At 43.9% G+C, this 12,582-nt stretch overlaps 1 protein-coding gene across 3 annotated transcripts in view; it reads right to left on the bottom strand.

Annotated features, from left to right (window-relative positions):
* Positions 1–12,582, bottom strand: part of Lypd6 (LY6/PLAUR domain containing 6) — a 127,170-nt gene that overhangs the window by 75,986 nt on the left and 38,602 nt on the right. The window contains exon 2 of one of the 3 annotated variants that reach the window (XM_011239116.3): positions 9,932–10,029. The exons of the other annotated variants lie outside the window; for them this stretch is intronic. The gene's annotated coding sequence lies outside the window, so the exon portion shown is untranslated. The remainder of the gene's footprint in view (positions 1–9,931; positions 10,030–12,582) is intronic. 3 annotated transcript variants of the gene reach the window in all.

Raw genomic sequence — 12,582 nt, 5'->3', positions numbered from 1 at the left:
TGTCCATGACTTTTAAAGAAGTTCTGAAATTATTTGAGTTCCTATAGTATTTTATGTCTGAACAAAATTTTCACATAGTTAAGTCATCCAGACTCCAAATCCAACCAAATCCTGAATGTTTAGACTCTCCCATGGTTTATGGAATGGCAGTAGTGTCACCCAGCAAAGCTGACTGATGTCAGGGTGAACTCATAATCTAAAACACAAGACACAGGTCTAAAGGACGGTGAACACAAACACGCAGATTCAGAGCATGAATACATAGGGGAATTAGCATTTTGAGGAGAAACTGGAATTGATTAAGCTACTTTTAATACAAAGGGAAGATAATTAATCCCACCTTAGAAATTCTAATCAAACTGAAAAGAAAATGAGAGCTATTTTGCCCCAATATTACTTATGCATGTGGCAGAATTAGCATGAGACATGACTGTAAAGTGAGAGAAGTAATTCTACACACCTCAGCCCTGTTTATTATAATACTTTGCACTTAAGGAAATTATAACTTCTCATGCTAACAGAAGAATCTCTAAAATGTATTTATGGTCTGGAAAGCAACCAAAGCCTCCATTAACAGGGCTATGTTTTTCCTATTAAACAGATCTCAATTTTAAACTCTGGGCAGATTTTCTCACCATTAAACTTGCTATATCCTGGACCACAACTTAAAATGATGGGATTGAACACTTGATAGTAATGGACAGGGAAAATTAAATCTGATTTTTTTCCCCTTCAAGACTACTCAAAGGGATAAACCCAAGAAGGGAAATGGAGGTTCTAGAATTCCTTTCATACCTGGAAATCACCAGTAATTAGGATTAATTTGCAAAAAAATATTAATATAAGGGAGGAAAATATTAATATAAGGGAGAGAACTTCTATGCTGTAATTCAGAAGACAGGGATTTGAAGACCACACTCCAACATCAAGAGTGTGAAGTTAGAATGTCCAACTCTGCCAGCCACAGAGCTATTGGGGCAATCAAAATATGAGAAAGTACTTGGTGACTGGAAAGCCCTGATATGTGCATGTTTGTAAACATGACCACCACTGGAAATGAGTCTGCAGTCCCTGACAACAGGACTCACATGGCCTCTAACTACCATGCTACTCTGCAGTCAGACTCCAGTCCATACTTCACCTCCATTTTGGAAGATATATCATGTTTCCTGGTACAGAGGAACCTCTCCAGTAGACCCCATTCCTGCCAACTCTACCACACATCTCCCTCTGTGTCACCATCCTCACTTTATTAGATCAACTCCTATAGCAAAACCATACTAAGCAAAGGGACAGCAGAAGGGTCCTTCTGACTAACATATAAGGCCTGGGGTGATTTTGTTCTTCCTTTTGCAGCATAACTCTTTTTTGTTGTTGTTGTTGTTTGTTTTTTTGTTTTTTTGTTTTTTTTTTTCGAGACAGGGTTTCTCTGTATAGCCCTGGCTGTCCTGGAACTCACTTTGTAGACCAGGCTGGCCTCGAACTCAGAAATGAGCCTGCCTCTGCCTCCCAAGTGCAGGGATTAAAGGTGTGAGCCACCATGCCCAGCACAGCATAACTCTTAAAGTTTGTACCCATACAATACCTGTTCTTTCAGTTTGTCTCAAGCAGGCCCACCACCCCACCCAGAAAATTCTCAGCTAGTCGTGACTCCAGGATGCTGAGCTCAAAGGACTGCCCCTGCTGACAGCTTGCTTGAACTCTGCACAGCTGACGCCATCTTTCTATACCCATCATTTGGCTTCCAGGATGCCCATGTCTTAGCTTTTCTTCTTTGCCAACAGTCTTTCCTCACTTTCCATGGCAATCTCCACCTCTCATCCAAACTCCAAAAGTCAGCCCCAAAGCCTCTTCCCCGTGAGTTTTGCTATGGTTTAGATATGGCTTGGACGTGTTTTCCTGAGGCTCATGTGTTGGAAGTTTCGTCCCTAGCCTGTCAATGGAGAGGTGGTGGACTCTTGAAGAGGTAGAGTCTAGTGGCAGGTCACTATGGATATTGTCCTCACAGGGGATTAATGTAGATTTTATGGAACTCTGAGTTAGTTTTTACCAGAGTGGGTTGTTATAAGAGAACAAAACTGGTCCTGTCTCTCCAGTCTCCTATCTCAGCAGGTGATGGCTTCCTTGATATATCTCTATAGTTAACCATCCATCAGGGATATGGGATAGAGTGTGTGCCGTGCTGTTTGGACTTGCAGTCTTTCAAACTGTGAGTGCAATAAATATCTTTCTTCATAAGTCACCTTGCTTTGGGTTGTTATGTTATAGCAATGGAAAATAGGTTAATACACTTTTTCTTTTTCCTCATTCATTCCAGGATGATGGGTCTAAACACCAGCTCATGACTCTTGATACAGTACCTAGTTCCCTCCCATACATCTGCACTGTTGCATATTTTTGTAACCAGAATCAACTCAGCAGTTCCTCTTGGGAGAGTCTAACGCACACAGAGAACTTGAAATGCCTTCCAACGGAGAGTTGATGACTGTCCCAAAACACCTGTGGTACTAATAGGGCCTCTTGCTTTGTAAGTGACAAATCTGAGTTTGCCATGGTTAATATTGTCATCATGGCTGAATTTAGACGCTCTTAGCATAAACACTTCTGGAAGAGGGTGTTTCCAGGCGCTTAGCAAGTGTGTGGACCCTCTGTGACCTTGGCCGTCATTCTACAGGCTCCAGGCTGAATATAAAGGGGAAAGAGGAAAGCAAGCTGAGAACCAACCTACCTTTCCCTCTCTCCCTCTCTCTCTCTCTCCCCCTCTCTCTCTCTCTCTCTCTCTCTCTCTCTCTCTCTCTCACCTTCTCTCTCTCCCTCTCCCCCTCCCCCTCCCCCTCCCTCTCTCTCTCTCCTTCCTGGATGCAAGGTGACCGGACAGCTCACAGTGCTGCCATCACAGCTATGACTAGTCTCACCACCACACACACAATCAAGGAGTCAAAATAAGCCCTGCCTTCCTTCAGATGTTTTCATTGCTGTATGAAAACTATCTCATAGAATTACTCAGACTAAACTGGGATACTTGACATCACATGCCATCATACACCCACCTTTCCTCCATGTCCAAATTCCCCCAAACTACCCAGAATCTGGCTGTTTCCTCCCATTTCTCTGCCTCCAGAAACATGTCTCTAGAATGCTACACTAGTCTTTAACCTGGCTTCCTGTTCCATCCTTGGTTTCTCTTACAGTGTCTTTGAGATATCTTGGGCAGAGTAGTCCTCTGGGGGAAAAAATTGCACCAATTAATGTTCTTCCTTTACACTGAACTTTCTCATTCACTGTAAAACAAAGAGGCACATTGAAGTCTTCCAACACACTTAATAACCTAGCCCCTAGAAGTCTTTGTACCCAGTACTCTGACCCCTCTCACTGCTTGCTGATTCTTACCTTGCCTAAATATTAGTGCAATCCTGAATCTAAATTGTCCACCTGATCATTTGGGTTGAATCTAATGCAAGTTAATGAGGACTCTCCCCCCCCCACCACACACACACACAACATACCCCAAATAATTTTTAAAATGAAGGTGCATTCTATCCCAGACTCAGATACCCTTTGGTAAACTTTTTTTTAAAGTCTCAAATTTGGACCATTGAACAGTGGCTTACTAGTGCTTTACATACAACGAGCTGCAGCAGATACAGCTCCTACCTCTATAACCCTGGGCAGTCTCTGCTTCATCACCACCTTCCTCTTATAGCCAGACCTGAGTCCTGTAGATTGCTCATCGGACTGGCAGGACAGCCCTGGGGCCGCACTACACAAAGAGCTTCTGCGCAGCACAGGAAGTGATCATCAGGCTGAAAAGACTGGGAGGAGATCTTCTGAGTGTTCATGGGCAGCAGGTTAATATCCTGAATCTATAAAGTGCTGGAAAAGCTAACCCCGGGACTGGGGTTAGATCTCAGTGGTAGGAAGCCTGTCTAGAAGGCTTGAACGTCTAGGTCTAAAACCTAGCATAGGAGAAAAACATATAACACCAACAGAATAATTTACTACATCTTTGTCACAGTTAACTCTGGCTGCCAACCCAATACAATCCAGAGTCACCTGGGAAGAGGGAGCCTCAAATGAAGAACTCACTCTACCAGATTGGCCTGTGGGAGTGTTTGTGAGTCATTTTCTTGGTTGCTAATTGATATAGGAAGGCCCATCCTGGTAATAGTGGCTCCATCCTTAGGAAGGTGGGCCTAGCTGAGCAAGCAGGAATGGCAAGCCAGTAATAGCCTTCCTCGGTGGGGTGGCCTCTGCTTCAGCTCCTGCCTCCAGTTTTTTGACTTGAGTTTCTGTCTTGGCTTCAACTATAACCTGTAAGCCAAATAAATTCTTTCCTCCCCCAAGTTGCTTTTGGTCAGTGTTTTATCACAACAGAAAGCAAACTAGGACAATCTTCATCCACGAGGGGAATCCCATTCCCTCCCAATCAGAAGAGTTATCATCAAGAATATAAAAATAAATAAATAAATAAATAAAGTAATAAGTAACGTAATAGATGCTGGCAAGGATATGAGTAAAGAGCACCCTGCACACAGTGTTGGTAGGAATATATATCAGTGACACCCTTACAGAAATCAGTGTAGTAGACTCTCAAACAACCAAAACCTACCAGATGGCATACCAGCTATGCCACGCCTCCAAATGCCTTAAGAAACAAGTCAGCATACCACAGATAAACTGCACGCATATTACAGCAATATTCACAAAACCAAGTCACAAAATCAGCCTCAGTGCCTGCAGTGAATGAATGGATAAGGAAAACATGAAACAAGATGGTGCAGTATCACTTACGCATAAAAAAGAATGGCATCATGTTATTTCTGGGAAAATGGATGAAACTGGAGATCACCATGGAAATAGAACAAATCAGATTCAGGAAACATTCTTGTATGTAACATCTAGGAATAGAGATGGCATGAAAATAGAGGAAGCAATAGAAGAAAAGGGGAAGTAAGAGGGAGGTGCAAAAGGGAAACGAATTATGAATATGATTAAACTTTCACAGTGGAGTCCGTGTGATGGCTCAGCGGGTAAAGGTGCCAGCCACCAAGTCAGGAAACCTAAGTTCAACCTAGACCCACATGGTGGAAACAAACAAACAAAACCAACCAACCCTCACGTTGTGTGCTGAGCTTGTGTATACAGACACACACATACACACACACACTACTACACACATACTCATAAACACATACAAACACATACACACACATGCTCACATCCTCACAATATAAATAGATGATAGATAGATAGATAGATAGATAGATAGATAAAAATGATATGTATCGCCTCCCATGGATAACAAGCATACAAAAATATTCGTTATTAAGTTAAGGGCTGCTCAAATAAGGTAAAATTCTGCTGCTAAACTTACCACTTAAAAACAAAGCAATTCAAATGAAATGGTGGGATGACTGGTGCTCTTAAAGGCCGGATCATATGGGCTTCCTAGCTCTGCCCATGAGTTGGATACAACTAGGAGCATCATTTGCAAGGATGGGGCAAGCTGGGCAAATCGCGCCTCAGAGAGTACATAGAAAAAAGAAGCACAAAATGTGGCTGAGAACCATGTCCACTGTGGGCTCTGCTGGAGCCTGTCATGTGGGAGACAGTGAAGGTGTGTGAGAGAGAGCTACAGAGCAGTGGCCAAGCCAGTGACAAAGATGCTGACAGACTGGAGGATCAGAGGACCCTGACACAGCTTCCTTTGCTTTGCTCTATCACAGCGTGCTGGCCCTGTGAGACCCACTTGTGCCCCAGTTAAAGCCACAGCTGGGAGCACTCAGGCTCCTGCAGCATCTTTTCAGGTCTGATAAGCAGCTCCCTTGCCCACTTCAACCCAAGACTTGATCAGCAACTGTGGTTTTCTCAAGTCATTAAGCAAAGCAGGCAGGTTCCTGTATCAGCTCCTTGCTCTAAAACCTGCCAACAGGCCACAGAAAATCCATTATTCAGTACATTTCCATAAAAAGAAGAAAAGGGAAAAAAAGAAGAAGAAAAGGAAGGATAAAACTTAGTTGTCCACAGAAAAACCACTGGTGTGATTCACAGCAGAGTAGACCCTGCATCTTTCCTGTTAGACAAAGTACTAAACCGGGGGCCATCAATTTTCTCAGCAGCAATGGTCTAAAACCTTGTCAAGACTGGAGTCCTGTGGTGAAGTGGCTTCTCTGTGCACCACCAGGAACAGTAGAAGTTTGATTTAATGTCATCTCCCACTGCTGGTGTGAAAGAGGAGATGGGAAAGGATGGTGATTGGGGACTGCAGTGTGGATGGCTGGTATAAAATCAAGACAGAAGATCACACAGGCTTTGAGCTGCTCTGTATTTAATGAATGAAGGCATCACTGCTGCGATCGGGTGCCAGACAGCACAAGCCAGAACAGCAGCAATGGTTACACAAGGGCTCTGCTGTCAGTTCTAAGTTCAAATCTCCATTCTGCTCATGAGCTTTGCTTTGGGGGCCTTAAAGCATGTTACTAACTTGTCCTAATGAGACACTGTCTGTATAGGCAGCAGTGTAAGGGTGCGGCAAGCACACGATAAGGCAGCATTAGGCCATTCATGCCTGTGTGCTACCTAGTAATAAAAGCATTTTTACATTGTAATAAGACAAGTACTTGTATTCAGTTATGGTAATAACACCATAAAGGAAATGTTACTAGCAAAATCTTACAGGTAAAGGATTAGTATACCTGACTTGTGTCTTTATTTTATAGTCCCTCCCCAACGAACACCCAACAAAGGGGGTTCCTAACAGACTAGGAGGGACTCTCCTGCCTAGAAGGTCAGTGGGCCACAGAGGAAAGAGTGCATATTGGACGTATGAGGGGCTACTGCCTCTGTTTATTTTCACAGTACTCAAATGAAAGTACAAGGTGTATAGACAGATACACCAGCCAGAAGCCCCTCAATATCGCCACGTTAGAGAGCAAAGCCCTTCTGTGCTAGTTTAGGCTGCAAATATGGAGACCATATAGATAGGGCTGTTTTCCTAAGGCCTACAAAATCTAGACCCAGGCTATAAGCTATACATTCCAGCCCAAAGTTACCCAACCTAGCTTCTGTTTTCCACTCCCAGGCGGTTTCCATGCCAGCACACGGCCCTTTTGTGTTTTTGCAGTTCCGTTCCCAGCCGGCATTTGTTTAGGTGCCCTCAGTATCTCCAGCTCAGCTGCCTCCTCTGAGGCTAAAATAACATTTGGCTTCTGAACTGAGAAAACGCCGCTGCTGGGCTGCTGGGATTTTGCAGTGGTAGCACTTTCTGGATCCAGACGCCCAAGTCTGTGTGCTTCATGCTTCTTGTGTTTACAGCACGGTTATCTTTAGTCATATCCTGTCTAACTTGCCCCATGTCTCAGTTCTATGGCTTCCCTTCAGCCCCGCGTGCTCCCTCTCAAACTGGCTTCCTTGCCTCTCTGCAACAATACGAATAGGAGGAAAGATAAGAGTAAGCAGCAGTAATAGTAGCTACGTGGTCCGTAGCACTGCAAACGAATTGCTAAATGCCTTGGTGTCAGTGCAGAGATGGCCTACAAGGAAACAGTGAGAGGTAAGGAAGTGCAGGACTACACAGAGCACACAAGAGGAGCCTCATTATAGCTGGAAAAGATGCTCTCTAAATTTTGCTGCACACACAGCACAGGGAGTGAGGTCGAAGAATACATATTTTCTGCGTTTCGTTTCCTGGTGTGCAAACAGTGAGCAACAAACATTCGGTATCATTCTAACCAGTTAACCCTTAGAAGAAGAAAACAGATGGCTCATCCAACTTTCTCCCCATCTACCTCCAAAAGCTCCAGGACACAAATCCATGTAGCTTGACACCATCCAAATATCAAAGGCTACAAAGTCGTCTCCCCCCTGCCCACCCCCACTCCCCACATAGACACCCAGGTACACAAAGGGGCACATATTAGAGAATTCCTATACTCTGATGGACTGGAATAGCCTCCAGAAACCAGAGTAAGCCCTGATTTGGATACCCGAAAGTAAATCTGCGCACAGTCCCGTTGCCAGCTAAGAAAGATGTTCAAGAAGTCTTCCAATCTAACCCAAGTAGACCCTGCTCTTGGATGGTCATCACCAAGTACCTCTGCAGACTTTTGAAGAGTCAAGTTCTCCTGAGCCAATAGCTCAGTGGTCCCTGGGAACTGTGACTCAATACCAAGGCCCATAAGCCCATAACATGGAGCCCATAAACCCATAGAACAAAGAAGATGGTTAGAGATAGATACTTCCTCTGTCACATTACTTTGTGTTTAGTACCACGCAGGCACACCCCATGCTAGGCTGTATTTAGGTAAGACCCCAATGGCTGTCATTGTTCTTCAGATAGGATGTGTGTCGGATGCCATTGCAGTTCAGGATGTAAGCGCCACAGTCCACCTGTACTTTTGTTGACCCTGAGTGCCAATCACACTTTCCAGCCTGAACACCTGAGCATAACTGTGAGACCTTATTTCCCACTCACTCTATGCTTCTTTGTTGTGGATTGCAATACTTGCTTGTTTGCTTATTTGTTTTTAAATCAGCCCAAACAGTAGGCTTAACTTCTGGAATGTGGCATGAAAAATCCCTGCCCTGGACACACTCCAAATTCAGAATTTCTGCAATGAGTTTATAGAAAAGACACTATTCATTTGGCCCAAGAGACACTCAGCCTTAATACAAGTCGGAAAAAATCAGAACCCCAGAAATTCCCTCAGTGCTTCAGCCCCTAGAGATTCATAAACAGAGTACTACAAACTCCATTTCTTCATGGTTATGAATGGCAGGTGAAATGCCCTCTTTCAAATCCTACTGAGTAAATGCATGGCCTGAATTTCCCACAGCACTTTCTAAATTCAATTTCTTTCACTAAAATAGCTAGAGAAAATAAGACACCTAGTTAGTCCCCTTTGCATTGCACTGTACAATGAAACTCCAATTTAAATGGTACACACTTGATACTACGTGAAGGACTGGTGTTTTGAAAACATGGCTCTACCTCAGGAGAAATAGGTCTTGCCTTGCCCTATGTGGCTTCTACTACCACACTTCCACAGAAGCCGTTCTGCTGAGGTGGCCATTCTGCTGAGGTGGCCAAAGGCTATGAAGCCACTAAGGATGTCAGTCCTCAACTAGCCATCCACAGTTGACCTCTTCCACTTCTGCAGTGTTCTCCTTGGATGCTTCCCACACTTTGCCTTTTGACCCCTCTGCTTTGTCAGTCTCCTTCCCAGCCTGACCTCTCTGACTATAGCAATTCCTAAGGCCTTTCCCCAGAGTCCCTTTCTTTCCGTCCTAGTCTCTCTCTCAAAATGATCTCATGCATTCCCTTGGCTTTAAACACCAAGCCAGCAACACTCAATTTTATGAGTTTAGCCTCAGACCTATTTTGTGAATTCAGATTTATATATTTAATTATCCACTTGTCACATTATGCATAAGAACATTATGCATTGTGTCCTTAAGGCTGGCTCACGGGCACCCAAAAAGTGGGTCTGTAGATGAAATCTCCATCTCTAGGCGATGGTCTTTCTACCCACCCTACACTGCTGGGAGACGCAAGGACTAACTTTTAACACTTCCTTCCCCAACTCCTCCACTCATTCCTCCACCCATACCTCTCCCCACTCTGCTAGCTCTTAGGGGACCACTGAGTCAGCTCCACAGCCACTGTCATCTCTCCCCCACCAAGAGCAGCCAGACAGGATTCCTCAAAGCGCAAGTGAGAGCGTATAGCCTCCTGTGCGATTTTAAAACCAGAAGTTTACACTGAGGAACTGTAACAGAGCTCATAATCTAAAAAGTAAGGCATAAGCTCTTGAATGCGACTTGCTCTTTTTCACTTATATGTTGTCTTAGTTAGAGTTTCTATTGTTGGGAAGAGACACCATGACCACAGCAACTCTTACAATGAAAAAACAGTTAACTGGGGCTGGCTTACAGTTCAGAGGTTTAGTCCATCGCCATCATTGCCGGGAGCATGGCAGTGAACAGACAGACAAGGTGCTGGAGAAGGAGCCAAAAGTTCTACATCCAGATCTGCAGGCAACAGGAGAGAGAGAGTAAGCCACTGGGCCTGTCCTGAGCCTCTGAAACCTAAAAGTCCAGCCCCAGTCACACACTTCCTACAGTTAGGCCATACCTATTCCAACAAGGCCACATGTCCTAATCCTTTCCAAAATAATGCCACTTCCTATAAGCCAATGTGGGCCATTTTCATTCAGAATACAACATGGCTTATGAAATGATATATCCATATGCTCTTTGGGATGGTTTGGATATCTGTCACCTCCCAAACCTATGTTGGAATTTGACTGACAATGTAACAGTATTGAAAGCAGACTTCTGATCTGTCCTTTGGATAGATTAATGCAGTTACAGCGGGAGATGGCTCATTAGAATGGGGCTGGAGTCTTCATAGAAGTCAAGTTCAAGTTGCAGTTTGTCTCTCTAACCCTCTCTGTCCTTTTGTGGTGAGATGATTGAAGGCTCTCACCAGATGCCAGCTCCTTGAGGTTGAATTACTCACACTCCAGAGCTATGAATCAATACATTTTTGTTTGTGAGCTAGCAAGACGGATCAGCAGATAAAGGCATTCACCACAAAGCCTGATAGCTAAATCCACTCATATTGAACCTATACAGTGAGAGAACAGACTCCTTCAAGTTGTCTTCTGACCTCTAAACGTATTCTGTTACATACCTATTCATGTGTGTGTGCATGCATGCACACACATATACAAACACATGAACACACACAAAGGATAGATAAATAAATGTAAATTTTTTCTATTCATTACAAATTAGCCAGTCTGTGATACTCTGTCATAGCACAAAAGGGATGAAGACACCCTGTATAACACCAACCTAGAGCAACACATAATTATTCCCAGCACTCTAGAGAGCTCCTGCACCTGCCACACCCTCTTCACAGATTATTCTATTGTGGTTTTTAGATTAGTTTTGCCTGCTCTTGACCACCATATGGGTTATCTCATAAAGATTAAGAATATATTTTAACTAAAGCAAATTATTCACATGTTCCTGCAAGTTCATGATGATTAGGCCAGGTTTAAGATAGGGAACCTTCTGAAGTCACCAGAACCCAGGTATTCAGTTCTAGTGAAAAGGAAATACACACAGCCCTCCAGGTTCAGCTATTCCTTTGACCTGCCCCTTGATATTAAGATGACATAGAGGCTCTCCTCCAGGGCTTTCAGCCATCTGCTATAGCGATCTAGTCAGTTTGAGCAAAGCACCAGCATAAGGCCCCAACAGAGAAGGTCTCCTCTTTGGGTATGTCCTACCAGGAGCACTGTTATTACAAAGGGTAGGGATTCAACAGGATGGATTATGGCAAGGCAGCCGAAAGCTGGCCAAAGCCTCTCTTTACTGACTCGGCACCATGTCACCCTGGAGGACAGCTGTCATGTCTACATTCCAAAAATAACTTACAATTTTGTCTAACTAGAATGAGGGTCAGTTCCAATGAACAACCCAAGGCAGCCATGTCCCTGGAAGACCTGGCCCTCCTGAGAGCTTATTCTGTCACTTGACATCCAAAGAGACCTCTTCCCCATGATGTGGCATTCCTAGAGCTTGTGCAGACAGACAGCAGAGGCCACAGGAACTTCTTTGTGCTCATTGGGTCTCATTATCCCTACCTAAGACAGAAAAAGAAACCCTTGGCCCAAAATTCCGTTTGACTGGGAATATTCTAGATGCTTCAGGCTAAGTCTCGAAACACTGACAGAAACAGCAAACACTGCAGTGCCCTGTCCTCACCTGTTGCCATAGCAGACAGCTGCTAAGCATATCAGCTGCACCGGCCTCCCCACACCTGCTGAAGCCAGGAGTTAGCTTTTTGGCATGATGCTTGGATTTCATCAGGCACTAAAACAATTGAAAACTGTTATCATGAAGGAATCCCCACAAATCACAGATGTTGCTTGATGAACAAGCAGAGAGAAAAATGCCTGGTTTTTTCTTCATTCTGATATGAGAGGGGTGGGGGATGGGAAAGTTGTAAGAAATTAGGGGATAAGAAATCTGGGGAAAATAACCACCATATCAAATTCTTTTTGATGAACTAAATCAGATGACTTGAAGGGGGAAAAATAGTACACCTTCAGAAGAACTAACCACCTCTGAGTGTGCCTTCTCTTCCTTACTATAACTAAAATTCTCTTGAAATTCTTGCTAGTAAATCTCACACTAATAAATCTCATTTACCCTGTCAATGATACAAAGAAACTTCCAGATCCTCTGATGGGTGGGAGAGTGAGTCCAGCTATGTTAGTTAGTTTTTATTCTCAACTTGATATAATCTAGAGTCATCTGGAAAGAGATCACTTAAAGTAAGGAAATGTCCAAGTTAGATTGCGTTGTGGCTATGTCTGTGAGATTTTCTTAATTGATGACTGATGTAGGAGGGTCCAGCCCACTGTGGGTGGCACCATCCCTAGGCAGATGGGTCGGAGCTGTAGAACAAAGAAAGTTGAGCATCAGCCTGGGAACAAGCCAATAAGCAAAGTTCCTCCATGGTTTCTGCTTCATTGTGAGCGCCCACTTACTTACTTTCCTCAATGGTAG

The sequence above is a fragment of the Mus musculus genome, chromosome 2 (genome assembly GCF_000001635.26).
Source record: "Mus musculus strain C57BL/6J chromosome 2, GRCm38.p6 C57BL/6J".
Taxonomy (NCBI): Eukaryota; Metazoa; Chordata; class Mammalia; order Rodentia; family Muridae; genus Mus; species Mus musculus.
The sequence above is the reverse complement of the archived record's forward strand: the minus strand, read 5'-3'. Positions and strand labels throughout refer to the sequence as shown.